This window comes from Artemia franciscana, chromosome 14 (assembly GCF_032884065.1).
Source record: "Artemia franciscana chromosome 14, ASM3288406v1, whole genome shotgun sequence".
Taxonomy (NCBI): domain Eukaryota; kingdom Metazoa; phylum Arthropoda; class Branchiopoda; order Anostraca; family Artemiidae; genus Artemia; species Artemia franciscana.
Window position 1 is genome coordinate 25,936,845 of NC_088876.1, and position 17,594 is coordinate 25,954,438.

Sequence of the window (17,594 nt, forward strand, 5' to 3'; positions counted from 1 at the left end):
CAACCCTCAAGAAAATAGACGTATTTCATGCGAAGAGCCTGAGGAGGATTGAGGGCCTACGATGGTCTGACTTCGTCAGCAATGAGAAGCTTCTGCTGCTGATAAAGCAGTCCTGGTTTTCGACTCAAGCAGCCAAGCGAACCTTACGATGATTCGGACATTTGCTTCGAATGCCACCACATCTACCCGCAAAGATGATCTATGACTTCGACCCTATCACAGTTGGTTGGAAGCGACCTCGCGGCCGACCGAAGAAATGTTGGTCCGACAGCCTGTCCAAGTTCTTGACGATGGCAAACATCAGACAGGGTGAAGAGCAAATACTCGCCATGGACCGAAGTGGATGGAGGAGGCAGACGTCACTCTCTACGCCGAGCAGTGCCCGGCAGGAGACTTAAGTCAAAGTCAAGTAAGTCAAAGAAGGACCTCGTGACTCAGAGCTCTTATTGTAAATCTCGACTTATTTTAAATCCAACCCCATTGCACTTCCTGGCTGAAGGGCCAAGAAACGGAGATCAGCACCGCCGGTACGGACTGTAAAGTCTAATGTCGTATCCTTTACCTTACCTTTACTGGCATTAAGCCTCTCATTTTCCTTTTAAAGCAATTTATTGATCCTTAGAATCTTTCTAGAGATCATACCATATGAGCTCTTGGCTCTTGGCTCTTCTGACCTCGTCACAAGTGCTATATGAGCTCTTAGCTCTTATTTTTACCCTAAACCTGAAAGTAACCCTAAACCTAAACCCTAAAGCTGGATTTGAGGGCAACCGGAATCCAATTGGAACCGAAAGTCCCTTGAACAAGGGCCGTAAATAGTGCAACTTGTCAATTGATTATAATTAGATTTTATACTGGGAAAGGAAGACTTGTCTGATTGACTTTAAGCTTTCAGGGATTAGTTTGTTGATTTAAAGGATCAAACAGTTTAAAGGTCAGCAGAGAAGGAGGAACCCAGGAAACGGAGGAGGGTGGGGGTCGAGAAAGAATTTTTGCTCCCTTTCAGTTTGAAACTTACTGCCGTAAGTCCTTGGGCAACGAGAAACCCATTGTAAAGGAAAAAATAGGGGGCACGGCCCCTCCTCCTGGAAAAAACAGGTCTAAATAGGGCTAAAAAATATTCTTCCTGGTTGGTTGGAAAAATATGGGCACCCAAGCATAGAAAGTCTTCGGTTTCTCTGAAATGGTTTAGGGAATAAAATTGAAGCCTTCAGGTAGGCTACTGTTTGGAATGGGGTCCACAGGGATTTTTCGAAAATAATTAAAGTGCATCTCATCTTTTGACTGAGGGAGGAGCGATAGATAAAAAGGTACTATGTCTATCCAGATTATCAAAATGACATATCTGCAACGTGTCTGCAACGGCTAGGGGTAAGAAATTTAAACTTTCAGGCACTGCTGTTTAAGGACAAAAGAGAAGAGAGGAATGGGGAGAGCGGGTCAAAGTGGTCCTACAATCTTCTTTTTAGGGGATGAAAGTGTTTAAATTTGGTTTGTCTGTGATTCATCAAAACCCTTTTGCATATAAACTCCTGTGGGACTTGAAAAATATATACGTACAGGTAAGTAGCGAGGTAAATTGGAAAACATTATATGTTTTTAGATTATCAAGATAATGGAACTACGATGTCTCCGGAACAGCCCAGGGTATAGACTTGAAACTTTCACAGATTTCTGGAGGTTATAACTTATATAAGAAAATCCTGTATATGTCGAATATAGAAGCTAGGGCTTTACTGAAAACGTAAAATCACCCCCCCCCCCTACCAAAACAGCAGACTGTTCCGTAAAGAGAAGAGAATTGCACGAGTAGCCCGCAGAAAATAAAAGAGTAGTTAATAAGTCTTCCGAAAGTATTTCAATGACTATGATATCGATAATTTTTAGTATACAAATCTAATTTTCAAGAACACTCAAGCAAACTGAGCTTTCAGTAAAGTAATAGCTCTGAAAATTGCATAGATATTAGAGTCAGTTTACTTGAGCTAGTTTTGTAGATATATCTTGAGCAGATGTACCTGTAAAGCAATAATTTTTGTTGGTTTTAAGTTTCAACTTTGCTCTTTACTTTCGAAAAAAAATTATCTTTTTTAACTATTCTCTTAGGGATTAAGTTTCAATAGTCCAAGCTAAAACCATGTAGTAAAAGCGTAAATGGTAAACAACTTTAACATAATGTTTAGTTAAGATAACGCTAATAAAACTTTACGTTTTACAATAACGTGGAAGAAAAAAAAAACTCGGAAGAGATAACATACAAAGCTAGCAAGAAATAGAGGGTCAGAGGTAAAATAACGTGCTAGGTTGCTGCAATATAAATCATTTGGAAGTTTGGATCCCATGCTGCAGTTGTAGTTGTAAGTTGACGTAATGATGTATTGAACTTTCCGATGCCCCAAGGTTAAACTTTGAAAGTAAAAAGGTCACTAGTTTCCTCACACTGGACAAACCTTTCACTTCATCTCCTTTCGCTAAGTTACCCCTAAGAAAAAATAATTGGCAATTGCTTAACTGGATTTGTTTTATGAAGTGTCATATGCTATGGAACATATTATATAGCTACAAGAACAAAATTGAACGTCATATTATAGTTAAAAGTGAGCGAACATTAAAAGTCATATAATTCTTATATAAAACACAACAAAAGTGAAACGACATACAGCAATTAAATCTCAGTTGAAACTTAAAATAGTTAAGTGCCATATAATTAAATTTAATTATGCTACCTATATTAAATATACCTAATTAAAGATTCTTAACAGAAAAAATATGAAATTTTAATCATTTGAAAGAGGACATGGAAATGCTTGAAGTCCAAGGAAAGTGAGACTTAAATTTTTCTCTTGCAATTGGTTAAGCTGAAACGTACATAACCATACATATCTTAAATATTAGGAAAAATCAACAGGTGAGAATTGCCTACGGGGAGTGAAATTTCGAGGGAGAGGATTTTCTGGAGAAATTTTACCCTAGGAGTATTTGACAGAATTCCTATCCGAATTTTTTTTTTATTTGTCTTACTCTCTCTTTGCCACCTCAGTTTTGCACGGGGAGATGTTCAGGGAGAATTATCGGGGGAAAATTGTTAGTGGGTTTGGATATCCGGGAAAAAATTTTAACTGGAGGAGGCATTTCTGGAGTGATCGGAATAACAAATATAATTGAAAGTCCTTTTCAAATGAAAATATGCTAAGGCGAGTTTTAAGGCTGAAGGGGTGGAGTTTTAGTGACAATGGAAGTACCTGGAGGGAACCTTATGTGGGGTAGGGTTGTATTTTACGTCGGAGGTACTTTTAAAGGAGGAGCTTCCGTGAGGAGAGGAAATTTTTCACGGAGAATGAGCCAGATTTACTGGCATTACTTGAAAAACGATCAGAAATTAAATAGAAAAAACTAGTTTTTAAAACTGAAAGTATGTAGCAGCATTAAAACTCCAAACGAACAGATATTATTCTGTATATGAAGAGGTTGCCCCCTTCCTCAATACCTTGCTCTTTACATGAAAGTTTTAATGTTTTGCCCCAATTTTTAAGAACAACTCCTGAAACACGAGGGCCTTTTAATTAAAATAGGAAGCTCTTAGAAAAATTCTAAAAATTTTAGCGTGAAGTGCAAGGTATTGAGTGAGGAGGTGAACTTTCATATACGGTATAATTTTTGGTGGTTTTGTGTTTTATTGTTGCTCCTTACTGTCAGTTGAAAAAAAGTTTATTTTTTAATTTAATTAATTAAAGAGCAGCGCTTGGATTGAGCTGGTGACAAATTGGAAAGTAACGTGAATATCAGCTAAAGACACAAAGACTAAAAAAAGACAAAGACAAAGACACCACAAAGACAAAAAAGACTCAGCTAAAAGACTAAGCCAAAGACACATGGCATCAAACAGACTAAAAAACACACCTTTCCTTTGAAGGTTTAGTTGTCTCTGAGAATCAGCAGTTAATCAAACGGAATAAACAATTGATGTTTGAGTTTTCACGTAGAAAAAGAATAGTTAAATTTTACTAATATTTGTCTTATTCATTCCACGGTTAAACGTCGAAACACTGGCAAAAATATCAGGCTACTCTAAAACCTTTATAATTAAAAAAAAAACGAAAAAAAGTGAGAAACTCAGGGTTTTCAGGTTCGATTATAAAGAACATTTTTTCTTTTTTTTATGCCCCTGGAACTTCACAGCGCTTGTACACAGCGCTTCTCTATTAATATTATTATGGAAAGTTGATCATCCCCTGGGTTATTTGGAATGGTTGGAAGATATAAGTAAAACTATAAAAAAAATGAGTTGCACAAAAAATATTGATAATTACAGAAAACCAAAATCTTCGTTTTTTCATATATTGGGCTTAATCCACACTTTTGAGTCTGGTGCGACGCATCTTACAACGCGTCTCCTTTCAACAGACTCAGCAACTCTGCATATCTGCAAGCCCAATCTGAAAAATTAATTTCAACAGAGACATGTTTGCCAGTTACATGTTTGGAGTTTGCAGATTAGTGGACACAAGCACTGGAGAGTCAGCATAATGGCAGATTGACAGTATATTCCAAATTGAGACGCACCAGTACCGTTTTAGGCATCCATATTCTTATTTTGTCTTAGAATATGCAAAGAATGGAGTCTTGAGGAAGGCTATGTATCGGTAAAAGTTAACCTTTTGATATTAAACCTTCCTCCCTGTCCCCAAAATTCATCTTAAGGGATGCACTTTTTCAGAGCTAATTAATCATTCTCAGAGCACTGCTAAAAGGATATTGAACTTGAAAACAGATGACGGGGGCATAGGAAAAAGAAGGGATGATTCCTTGCGTTTCAGTGAGTATTCGATCAAGTGAAAACCCTCAGCGCCACTAGAAAATTCTACTTGGGAAAGACAGCAAGTGCTACCAGGAGTTTTTTTTTACCAAGGTATCAATAAAAAATCTCTAATTGTTCTCTTTTATGCATTTTTAATTACTTTTTGTTTCCCGGTAGAGGGGGGAATAGGGCTTGTTTTTGCGCTTCCGATTCTTAAAGTGCTATTTCGAATTTTACTCACTGTAACTTTACTAGTTGTTCGACATTTTATTTTTCCTTTTTATTGCTTGAAATTTTTGCTTTTCAGTTTTTCCACCTTTTTTAAAACAAAATTATCAGCGCCGTAACCAGTAATTGTAAGTAGCGAATGACCATCGTCAATAGAAACCTAAACTCTAAGCCATCAAATCTATGCTATCAATTGTACATCAAAAGTAATCTTTAATATGCAAAATTGTCAATTTTAAATTTAATTTTAAAAATCTGGTAGGATCCAAATTGTCTCTTCTTAGACAAAAGGGGTTGAACCCTCTCCAAAAGGATTGTGATATCGGCACACATTATGCAAAGGAGTACAACATGTCTGAAAACCATAAAACTACTATCTACAGTAATAAGCAATATAACATTTTTCTCGGGAAGAATGATCTCCAAGCAAGTATTTTCCCTGACCATTCATATGATAACCCCTCCAATAGCGTTCCCCATTGGTGTGTAACTATTTGTTAAGGATCCAATACCCTTTAATAGTGTGATGATCCAATAACTTCATTTCAGCAGTTAATGAACAACTAAACAATTTTGTCGTTAATACCACTGAATACACGATCCATAAAGTAACAGTTCATTTTGGGTTGAAACTAAAGGCTACAGTTATAGCTGTTCACTAGTTTTAAATTGGTCATTATCTGAGAATTATATCGGCACACATTCCTGCGGCAAGATCTTGTCTGGTATTTTGAAAAGGTAATAGATTTTGGAATGCTATAATTATTCCTCGCTTGATATTATACAGCCTCTATCTTGATACGATAACCCGTGGGAAAAGAAACAATAAGCAAAAAAAAAATCAATATAAGCATCAGTGGCCAAAATAAGCCCATTTTCACTTTCTTGCAAATGTAAGCTTAAAGTCCGGATAATATGGCTCTCGACCATGCTGAGTTTAGTGGTACAATTCTTATCGAGATTTATCCCTCTTTCTGGATGATTGCTCTCTTTTTTAAAATGATTCTCGTTTTCTAGTGATAAAAGCTTCTGATTTGTAACTAAACTTAATAAATCTTGAATACCCGTAAAGGTGTTTTCTTTTAATGTTTACATTGTTACCAAGATTATGTTTTTATTTATAGTTTTGGTTACAGATTGTACTGCCCTCTTTTTTTTACAGTTTAACACCACCAACTGTTCGAAGAACTATTCTTTTAATTTTCTGGAGAAGACAAACAAAGGTTTTTTTTTCTGTGTCTATTTTTGTAGAAGAGTTAACGTATATTTCTAGAACCATCTTTTTTCTTAGTTAATTGATTCCATCTCTAGGATATAAAGATGAAAAACTTCCTGAAATAGAAATGTTCATAGCTCTTCCATCCCTTAAATAAACAAGACACCCACGAGAGGTATATCTTTCAAGGTGTAAACATACTTCTTGAGCTTGGTCGTCACCCAGGTAACTACACGGTGGAAGAGTGGCTGCTCTAAAAGAAAGCAGATTCGGAGCAAATCGAATTGTTATAGCGTTTGAAAATGTTTATCTATGTGAATACGATGTAAGGGAAGTCAGTTTACTCTTGTTAAGAATCTGGGAACAATCCTGGGAAAAGAGAGGACTGTGATTTAATAGGACAGGAATCAGAGAGTTGTAAGTCAACCTACTTGTGCTTTTCTTGCTGTGAATATGCTAAGTTTATAAGTTTGCTAGAGAGGGACCATATTTCTGTCAGTGTTGCCATATTGAACCGTGAAAAAAAAGAAACTACTTATTTAAGTTTAGTAACGTTGCTTGTCCGTAAAAATTCAAGCATAAACGTTCTTTGATTCCCAAAGACAACTACACATTCAGGGGTAAGCTACTCGTTTTTAAGCTAATGGGTGCTATATGTTGATAGCTTATGTTTGGCCGATTTTTGCAACATATTTTTTTTTTTAACTTGATTCCTGCTACTACCAGAAACTATTATTGCATGCGGAGATCTTTTTTGTTAAAATTGAATTTATATTTTTTCTGATTTTTTTTAGTATATGTACATGGTTGCATAAGTTCCTTCTTAACCATTTCAAGCAATCAAATTTTAATTTCACTGTACCTGGTACCTTAAAACCTTCTTGGGTATATAAAACAATACGTGCCAGATATATCACCAACATATTACCACTAACAGATAAAACCTGAGGGAAGAACTAGAAGATGCTTTACTTTTTGAAGCTGTACTTCAAGATTCTTCGAGATAAGAAAACTTGCAAAGTACTAAGTAAATTGCAAAATAATGACCAAAATGATCAAATTAAAAATAATACTATACTGCCTTACATGTAAGAACATCAAGGAGACTGAATTATGTCAGCTAGAAGACGCTTTACTTGTTGAAGTTGTGCTTGGAAGTTCGATTCATAGACATAAACTAAAGGATACAACAGCTGGGGATAATAAGTATAAATAACAAATAGAAATAAAAATATGAAAATTTTTACTGTATGATTAAAAAAATGTACATTATAAAATTAATAATAGAATAAAAAAAATATAATTTTAATTTTATAGTAGTGATAATAATAATAATAACATCATAGAGAATCAAAACAATAATAATAGCATAATTCATAGCGACAATAATATTAAAAATAATAGAAATAATATTCGTCAATACACAAACTAATTGAAGAAACACTTGAAGGCTCAGGTTAAAGATTATTACTAAAAGTTACAAAGTCTCCCGCCGACAGTGGCCGGCATTTACCCCCCTCCTAATCACCCCCTGGCTATCCCCTCGGAAAATACCACCCGGAAAATTTCCCCTTGTGAAAATATCCCCCATGGAAAACACCCCTTGGTAAACCCCCCCAGAATGTACCTCACCCCATGAAAAATAAAGCCTTCCAAATTTGACAATTTCATTCGAGTTTTGGCTTTTTAATTTCCATGGGTGGAAAGAATTTTGGTACTTGTGTATTATACGCCACTCACTCAAGTTTAGGCTGTATAAAACTCGAGAACAAACCGTTTTTTCGTTGGTTTTTTCGTTATTTTAGAAACAAATTTGGGCTATAGATTTGCACATTAGGGGGGGGGGCAGTATAGCGGGTCTAAATGCAAAATTAATAGCAATAGTTTATTTAATAGTAATAGCCTCCTCATAGCTGATACACGATATTTTAATTCAAAAAACTAACGTTTTGAAGTAATTTGATTAGACGAAGTCGTTTTTGAATTTTTTGAAGGAAAAATAACCTGTGCAGAGGGAACAGAAGACCATTTTCTCCTTCTATTCAGGTTAATTCAAAAGATTAGTTTTTCTATGGTTGAGGACGGTTTAGTGGCAATCTTTGCCTAAATATGTGCTTTGTCTTTTGTGTGTGGGAACATGGTCTGATGATTGCAAATTGTAGGTTTGAGAATGATAAGGGTATGGGCGAGTTTACTTGCCTTTCGGGTCCAACTCCAAGTGTTGTAGATTATGTGCTAATCAATACGCAATTTGTACTTGAATCAATTAAAATGGGAGTATTAGATTTAGTTGGATCTGATCATAGAGCTATTAAGCTTGTTGGGTAGTTTCTGGACCACGGTTCACGAGTAAGAAATTTCTACAATGTGGATTACAGAAAAATAGACTTAGGAAAACGAATTAGAAGTGATTTAACAGATAAAGATATTGAGGCATTTAAAAGGAAGCTCTTGGAGACGCATATAAAAAATAAGTTGAAAGTGTTAGAATAAATGAAAAAGATGCACATGGTGTAAAGTATGCAGTTAAATGAAATAATGGGTAGTTATGCAGAATCATGTGACCTTACAAAAAAATTAAGAAAGAATGAGCAATATTTTGATTTGGATTGCAAGTTAATGAAAGAAGAAGTAAAATATTTATTAAATTGTTTGAATAAATGTGAAAGCGCGGGAGGTCAAAATTTGAGATTGGCTAAATATAAAGACAAAAGAAGAGAATATAAAAGTTTAATAAAAAAGAAAAAAAGTATGAGAATAAGAAGAAACAGGACATTGATGATGATTTTAGGAACAAAGATTTTAAAAATTTTGGGGCTATTTAAGGAATGATAGTGGAAAGGGAAAAGTTAATACCCAAGTTGTTCCGGAAGCTGATTCATGGCCTGATTACCAAAAAAATTTGGAAGGTGATTGTGTAGATCTTCAGGAGGTAGCGCATACCCCAGAGATGGTTATTTATCCTGTGAGGGAACATGATAACGATCTAGTGGGTGATTTGAATGGCCAAGAGATTAAGTCGATATTTAAGAATTTAAAAGGTGGTACTGCTGCAGGTGTTGATGATATACCAATAAAGTTATTTAAGAATTTTCTTTCCATTTTAATGTCGATAATTGTTCTTCTTTGTAATAAGGTGTTAACGTCTGGGCAATGGCCAAGCGCTTGGAAGACATCATTGTTTATATCACTTTTTAAGAGAGGAAACCGGAAGGCTCATGATAATTAACATTTAATTGCGCTTGTCCCTGCTTTAAGTAAGGTATTAAATAAAAAAAACAAGTTTTTTTAACTGAAAGTAAGGAGCGACATTAAAACTTAACACGCACAGAAATTACTTCGTATATGAAAAAGGCTGCTTCCTCATCAACGCCCCGCTCTTTACGCTAAAGTTTGACTCTTTCTCTCAATTCTTCTTTTTAAAACAGTAAAAAACTTTAGCGTAAAGAGCGGGGCGTTGATGAGGAAGCAGCCTCTTTCATATACGAAGTAATTTCTTTGCGTTTTAAGTTTTAATGTCGCTCCTTACTTTCAGTTAAAAAAACTTGTTTTTTTTATTTAATTTCTGAACGTTTTTGAATCAATGCATGTTTTGATTTTGGCTCTCCGCAGAGGAATAATCAAAACGAAATTTGCATATTTTTTTTTTTGGCTCAATGGCTTTCTCATAATTTTGATCGAATGATTTTGAGAAAAAAAGAGCGGGGGACGAAGCCTAGTTGCCCCCCGATTTTTTGGTTAATTAAAAAGGCAACTAGAACTTTTAATTTTTTACGAATCTTTTTATTGGTAAAAGATTTACGTAACTTATAAATTAGCTTACGTAAAGAACTTTTGTATTCTCATGTTTTTATTACATATATGAGGGGATTCGCCCCATCGTCAGTACCTCGCTCTTTACACTAAAGCTTAAATTTTATCCCAATTCATTAAGAATGACCCCTGAATCACAAAAGCCGTAGAATAAGTAGTTGAAATTACTGAAAATACTTTAGCGTAAAGAGCGAGGTATTAGAAGGAGGTAAGCCCCTCATATGGGTAATAATTTCTGTTTGTTTTAAGTTTTATTGCTGTTCCTTACTTCCAGCTGAAAAAGCTTTTCACTTTTGTTTTTTAATTGTTTTTTTTAAATAATGCTAGTAAATCCTGCTCTCCCTTCATGGAAATTTTCTTCTCCCATTACAAATTCTCTAAGGAAAGTTCCCCCAGCATATCCCCCTCTTCTCAACCACTCCCCCAAACCAAAAAAATCCTCCTGAAAACGCCTGTATACTTCCCAATAACCATTACTATATGTAAGCACAGGTCAAAGTTTGTAACTTGTTGCCCCTCCCACAGGGACTGTGGGGGAGTAAGTCGCCCCCAAAGACATAGTTATAAGGTTTTTCGACTACGCTGAATAAAATAGCTATCTCAGAATTTTGATCCGTTGACTTTGGGAAAATAATTAGCGTGGGAGGGGGCCTAGGTGCCCTCCAATTTGTTTGGTCACTTAAAAAGGGCACTAGAACTTTTTATTTCCGTTAGAATGAGCCTTCTTGCAGCATTCTAGGACAACTGGGTCGATACGATCACCCCTTGGAAAAAAACAATAAAAAACAAAAAAACAAATAAACACGCATCCGTGATCTGCCTTCTGGCAAAAACTGCAAAATTCCACATTTTTGTAGATAGGAGCTCGAAACTACTACAGTAGGGTTCTCTGATACGCTGAATCTGATTGTGTGATTTTCGTTAAGATTCTATGACTTTTAGGGGGCGTTTCCCCCTATTTTCTAAAATAATGCAAATTTTCTCAGGCTCGTAACTTTTGATGGGTAAGACTAAACTTGATGAAACTTATATATTTAAAACCAGCATTAAAATGCGATTCTTATGATGTAGCTATTGGTATCAAAATTCCATTTTTTAGAGTTTTGGTTACTATTGAGCCGGGTCGCTCCTTACTACAGTTCGTTACCACGAACTGTTTGATTGGAGAAAATATTAGATATCAGGCTTTCCGATTGGTTAAATAAAAATAATTTAATACATGAGGAACAAGGTGGTTTCAGGACAGGGTATGGGACGACAGATATTGTGTTTATTTTAAAGGCATAAATAGATAAATATGGAAAGGGAAAAACCTGTCTTTATGTGGGATTTTTGGATCTCCACAAGGCTTTCAATAGTGTCGACAGAGAGCTGTTGAATGATGCCATGCTTAATATTGGCCTTCCCCATTCATTTGTCAGATGGATAATGAGAATGTATACTTGTGTGAGTGAAATCATACAAGTTGGTAATAGGTTTTCGAAGCTTTAAATATTATAGCGGGGAGTTAAACAGGGCAGCACCCTTTCACCTAAGTTGTTTAATATTTTTATTAATGATGTTGTTAACTTTCTAGAGAATATAGGGGCTCCGAAAGTTATCCTAGGGACTCAAAAACTACCTCTCTTATTATTTGCAGATGATATTGCTTTGGTGGCTAATAGGCTAAGCCGCAAAATCTATAGACACTTTTGAATCTCATAAAAGAATATTTGCAGATAAAAACATTAAGGCTGAATAGATACTTTTGAATCTCATAGAAGAATATTTGCAGATAAAAAAATTAGAGCTGAATACTGAAAAGAGCGAAGTTGTTATTTAAAAAAAAAAGAGTGTAGGGGGTGAAGAAAAATATACATTTAAATTTAATAATAAGGAACTAATTACAAGTAAAAGAATAAAATATTTAGGCTTTAGCATATCCGAAAATGGAAGCCTAAAAAGTCATGTTTATGAAATAATTAAGAGAGGTAGAGTGGCCATGCCAGCAATTTTTAGAAACCCGACGATAATGGGGATTGAAAACCTAAGAATGCTTAAAAGAATATTTAATGCAAAAAATTTACCCGTGATACAATATGGAGCAGAGATATGGGGTGGAGAAACGGTACAGCAACTGGATTTCCTTCAGCTCCAGTACTATAAAAGAGTGTTTGGTCTACATCAGACAACTCATTCACAGATTCTGAACGGTGATATGGGCCTGTTTTCTTTAAAGCTACGTAGGTATATTTTAATGCTTAGATTCTGGTTGAAGTTAACTAAGAGTAATGAAGATAGACTAGTAAGAGCGGCATATGATTAGATGTGGAAAAGTGGTTTAAAAACCTCGTGGCCATCCCAAATTAAATCATTACTAGAAAAAGTAGGAATGCCTTACTTATGGAATAATGGTCTTTGTTCTAGTGATATACCAACGTGTTTAGAAAGCCAAGTACGATTTATATTAGAGAGTCGTTTATATTAGGGTCGTTGGATTTATATTATATATTGGATTACATTATATTATATAATATAATATATTATATTGTATAATATAATATATTATATTATATAATATAATATATTATAATATATACATATATATATATATATATATATATATATATATATATATATATATATTTTATTATATTATATTATATATATTCCAATATATTGGATTTATATTAGCGCCGTTGTATTCAGCTTTTTCTTCCAATCCAGAACAGGCAAAAAACGTTTGACAAAAAAAAAAAAAAAAAAAAAAAAAAAAAAAAAAAAAAAAAAAAAAAAAAAAAAAAAAAAAATGATAGTTGGTCCTGATAGGCGGTATGTTTATCCCCTTTGTAAACATGAGGATGAAGACTTGGATCATTTTCTCCGGAAATGCCCGGTGCTCCTTGATTTACGGGAAATTTATTTGCATGGGATTAATTTGATGCTTCCGAGTATTCTGCAAAATAGTAACCCAACCACAATATTTCGAGTTGGAGTGTATATAGAAGAAAAAGTTTTATGTGATTAATTTCTTTTGTTGTTAGATTAGGCATTTTCGCGTTGTATTTTGTTTTTGTGCGTGTTTGTAATTCATACTGTTGTTTAGTTTCCTTGCTTGTTTGTTATTTATTTATGTTTTTACGTGCATATGGTCCATGGGCTTTTGAAATACGCTTATCGATTTATCTATCTATTATGTTGCTTCGAATGTTACCAAGAGATATTGCCCTTCAAGCTCATTTTGGACAATACTCATATTCCGCTTCACGAGCCGGATCTCAAGTCATCCAATAAAAAATCAGGGGTTAGAAATTTACCCTCCCAGAAAATACACCCTCCCTACGCATCCATGGAATTTATCCGCATAGGAGGGGGCTACCACTGTGTGTAAGAAAATTTTAACGTGCAGACGCACGTTAAATCAACGAGGGCTCTGTCAGCTGGCACGTGCCAAAAGATTTCTTTTAGGGGAGTGGAGGAGGAGGTTAAATTATAAAAAATCTCAAATCTCAAAAATCTCAAAATACATGTTTTATTTGGTTATTTGAGTTAGAGGTTCGTAGAAATCGTGGAAGATTAAAACTAGGAGGGACTTTGCATCTAGCCCCAATGGTACGTCCCTGTTTGTGGGTGCTTATAATAGCAATCAAATTTCTTAAACCCAAATTTCACCATAGGATTTAATCATCGAATACATATTAGAAAATAATCATTACGAAGTTTTACTTTCCGCTCGGCAAAATGAAAACATTATTTCTCCTACTAATAGATATGTAAAATTTGCCCTTTTGGAAGTTCTTTGCAAGAATGAAGACCAAGAGCCCTTGTGAAAACTAATCTCATTAAATCGTCTAGTTGACAAGTCACTATAATTGCTACTTCTGTACCCTCTTTCAGAAATCAGAAACTAGATATGTCTTTTATAATTTTGATTAAAAGCCAAATAAGAGAATTCAAAAAAGAAAGGAAAGAAAGAATGTTTATCTTCGCTCGCACATCAATAAATCAAATCTTTACTTATTTTCTTTCTTAATGAATACACGTTTTATTTAGCATACCTATTTGGATTTGAAACCATGATTTAGACTGAATAATCTGTAAGAACAATAGATTTGTTTTTTAAGTGAGACAGTGATTAAAAGTAATTAATTAAAACTCCTATCCAATGTTATATTCTTCTATATTCTCATTGGATTTGCAAATAGAAAGATAGTGTAATCTAAGAGTTAGTGTAAAAAAATGTATGCAACTCAACGATAAAAAACAAAATAGGTCACAATGACGTTGTTTTGCAATTATTAGTAAATTATTTATGTGACAATTACTTTGTGACAGGCATAGATAAAAAGTTTTTACTATTAAACATCAAAAACAGATTATAGAAGTTGTATATTAGTCAGCTTTACTCGGTTCTACCTCGGTTTACTCAGGCTTTACGCATCATTATTTTATTGTATATATTCAATTTTGTTTACAAAAGGAAAGGTAGTATAGTCTTAGAAACTATTTGCAAGATATCAGAAAATTGTTGTAATAAACAATATATAAAGACTAATTAAAATTAATTACAAATAAGAAATTCAAAGAGAAGAAGTTTGAAAATAGCATAAACATCAAAAAGTTACTTTCGAAACATGTAAAATTTTTTCGTTTGAAAGTTACCGATAAAAAATTGCAGAACAAAAAGAGGAGAAACTGCCTACAGAGATTTCAATTTGACGAAAGTTGCACCTTCAAAATCGATTTGTCGGAGGACCACAGAAAGAATAATGCGGACACTCCATAACGATCGCAGAAAAAAAAATATTCTGGCATTAGCAGTCTTAAGTTCTTTGCCTATCTCTGAACTGTGAAATAGAAATGCATTTTTTTTCTTAGAAAAAAGGGTAATTTTTTCGGTATTGGTAACTTTCACTATCAGTAACTGCCTACAGAGACTTCAATTTGATAGAACCTACACCTTCAAATTTGATATGTCGGATGACACCAGAAAGAATAATGCAGACGATTGCACAAAATCAAAAATTGTTTTTTCTGCCACTACGAGTCTTAAAGTTTTCGCCTCTCTCGGAAATATGCAATAGAAATGCATTATTATGGCACTTGGTATTAACCAAGTGACATATAGCAATCGCAAATCTTGCAATCGCAAGATTAGACCATCTGGAGGGAGTTGGGGGCCGGTTAATTCGGAAACAATAGAAAAAATGAAGCATTTTTAACTTATGAGCGGTGATGGGATCTTAATGAAATTTGATGTTTGGAATGATATTGTGTATTAGAGCTCTTACTTTAAACTCCGACCGGATCTGATGACATTGGGGGGGAGTTGGAGGGGGGAAACATAAAATCTTGGAAAACACTTAGAGTGGAGGGATCGGGTTAAACTTGATGGGAAAAATAAGCACAAGTCCCAGATACACGATTGACATAATTGGAACAGATCCGCTCTCTTTGGGGTAGTTGGGGGGGGGGGGGGGGGGTAATTCTGAAAAAATAGAGAAAATTAGGTATTTTTAACTTACGAACGGGTGATCGGATCTCAATGAAATTTGATGTTTAGAAGGATATCATGTCTTAGAGCTCTTATATTAAATCCCGACCGGATCTGGTGATATTGGGGGGATTTCGGAGGGGGAAATCTAAAACTTGGAAAACACTTAGAGTGGAGGGATCGGGATGAAACTTGGTGGGAAAAATAAACACAAGTCCTAGATACATGATTGACATAAACGGAACGGATCCGCTCTCTTTGGGGTAGTCGGGGAGGGGGCGTATTTCTGAAAAATTAGAAAAATATGAGGTATTTTTAACTTACGAACGGGTGATCGGATCTCAATGAAATTTGATATTTAGAAGAATATCGTGTCTCAGAGCTCTTATTTTAAATCCCGACCGGATCTGGTGACATTGGGGGGAGTTGGGAGGGGGAAACCTAAAACTTGGAAAACACTTAGAGTGGAGGGATTGGGATGAAACTTGGTGGGAAAAATTAGCACAAGTCATAGATACATGATTGACATAACCGGAACGGATCCGCTCTCTTTGGGGTAGTCGGGGAGGGGGCGTATTTCTGAAAAATTAGAAAAATATGAGGTATTTTTAACTTACGAACGGGTGATCGGATCTCAATGAAATTTGATATTTAGAAGAATATCGTGTCTCAGAGCTCTTATTTTAAATCCCGACCGGATCTGGTGACATTGGGGGGAGTTGGGAGGGGGAAACCTAAAACTTGGAAAACACTTAGAGTGGAGGGATTGGGATGAAACTTGGTGGGAAAAATTAGCACAAGTCATAGATACATGATTGACATAACCGGAACGGATCCGCTCTATTTGGGGTAATTGGGGGAGGGATTAATTCTGAAAAATTAGAAAAAATGAGGTATTTTTAACTTACGAACGGGTGATTGGATCTCAATGAAATTTGATATTTAGAAGGATATCGTGTCTCAAAGCTCTTATTTTAAATCCTGACCGGATCTGGTGACATTCAGGGAAGGTTGGGGTGGGGGAACCTAAAATCATGGAAAACGCTTAGATTGGAGGGATCGGGATGAAACTTGGTGGGAAAAATAAGCAGAAGTCTTACATACGTGATTTACATAATTGAAACGGATCCGCTCTATTGAGGGGGGGGGGTAATTCTGAAAAATAAGAAAAAATTACGTATTTTTAACTTACGAAGGAGTGATAGGATCTTCATAAAACTTCATATTTAGAAGGACCTCGTAACTCAGATCTCTCATTTTAAATCTCAACCGGATCAAGCGTAATTGTGGGGGGGGCAGTTGGGGGGACCCGAAATCTTAGAAAATACTTAAAGCGGCGAGATCAGGATGAAACTGGATGGGAAGAATAGAAACCTGTCTAAGATACGTGACTGACATAATTGGACCAGATCTGCTCTCTTTGGTGGAATTGGGGGGGGTAATTTTGAAAATTGAGGTATTTGTAGCTTACGAAAGGGTGACCAGATCTTAGTGAAATTTGATATTTAGAAGGATCTTGTGCTTTAAATATCTAATTTTAAATTCCTACCAGATCCTGTGACATTGGGGGGATTTGGAGGGGAAAATCGGAATTCTTGGAAAACGTGAAAATTGGGGTATTTTTATCTTACGAATAGATGATCGGATCTTAATGAAATTTGATTTTTAGAAGGAATTCACGTCTCAGAGCTCTTATTTCAAATCCCGACCAGATCTTTTGACATTGGGGGGAGTTGGAGGGGGAAATCTTGGAAAAACACTTGGAGTGGAGGAATCGGGATGAAGCTTGGTGGATAGAATAAACAAATGTCCTTGATACGTGATTGACAGAATCGTACTGGATTCTTTCTCTTTGGAGGAGTTGGGGGGAGGAGTTCAGTGATTTGGTGAGTTTGGTGCTTCTGGACGTGCTAGGACGATGGAAATTGGTAGGCTTGTCAGGGAGTTGCACAATTTGACTTGATAAAGTCGTTTTCCCAGATTCGACCATCTGGGGGGCTAAAGGGAGAGGAAAAATTAGAAAAAATTTGGTATTTACAACTTACGAGTCGGTGATCGGATCTTAA

The 17,594-nt window shown here is 35.3% G+C and overlaps 1 protein-coding gene across 3 annotated transcripts in view; it reads left to right on the plus strand.

Annotated features, from left to right (window-relative positions):
- LOC136035501 (rho guanine nucleotide exchange factor 11-like) overlaps positions 1-17,594 on the plus strand; it is a 395,432-nt gene that overhangs the window by 31,624 nt on the left and 346,214 nt on the right. The window contains exon 1 of one of the 3 annotated variants that reach the window (XM_065717334.1): positions 6,506-6,659. The exons of the other annotated variants lie outside the window; for them this stretch is intronic. The gene's annotated coding sequence lies outside the window, so the exon portion shown is untranslated. Of the gene's footprint in view, positions 1-6,505; positions 6,660-17,594 lie in introns of those variants that run through there. 3 annotated transcript variants of the gene reach the window in all.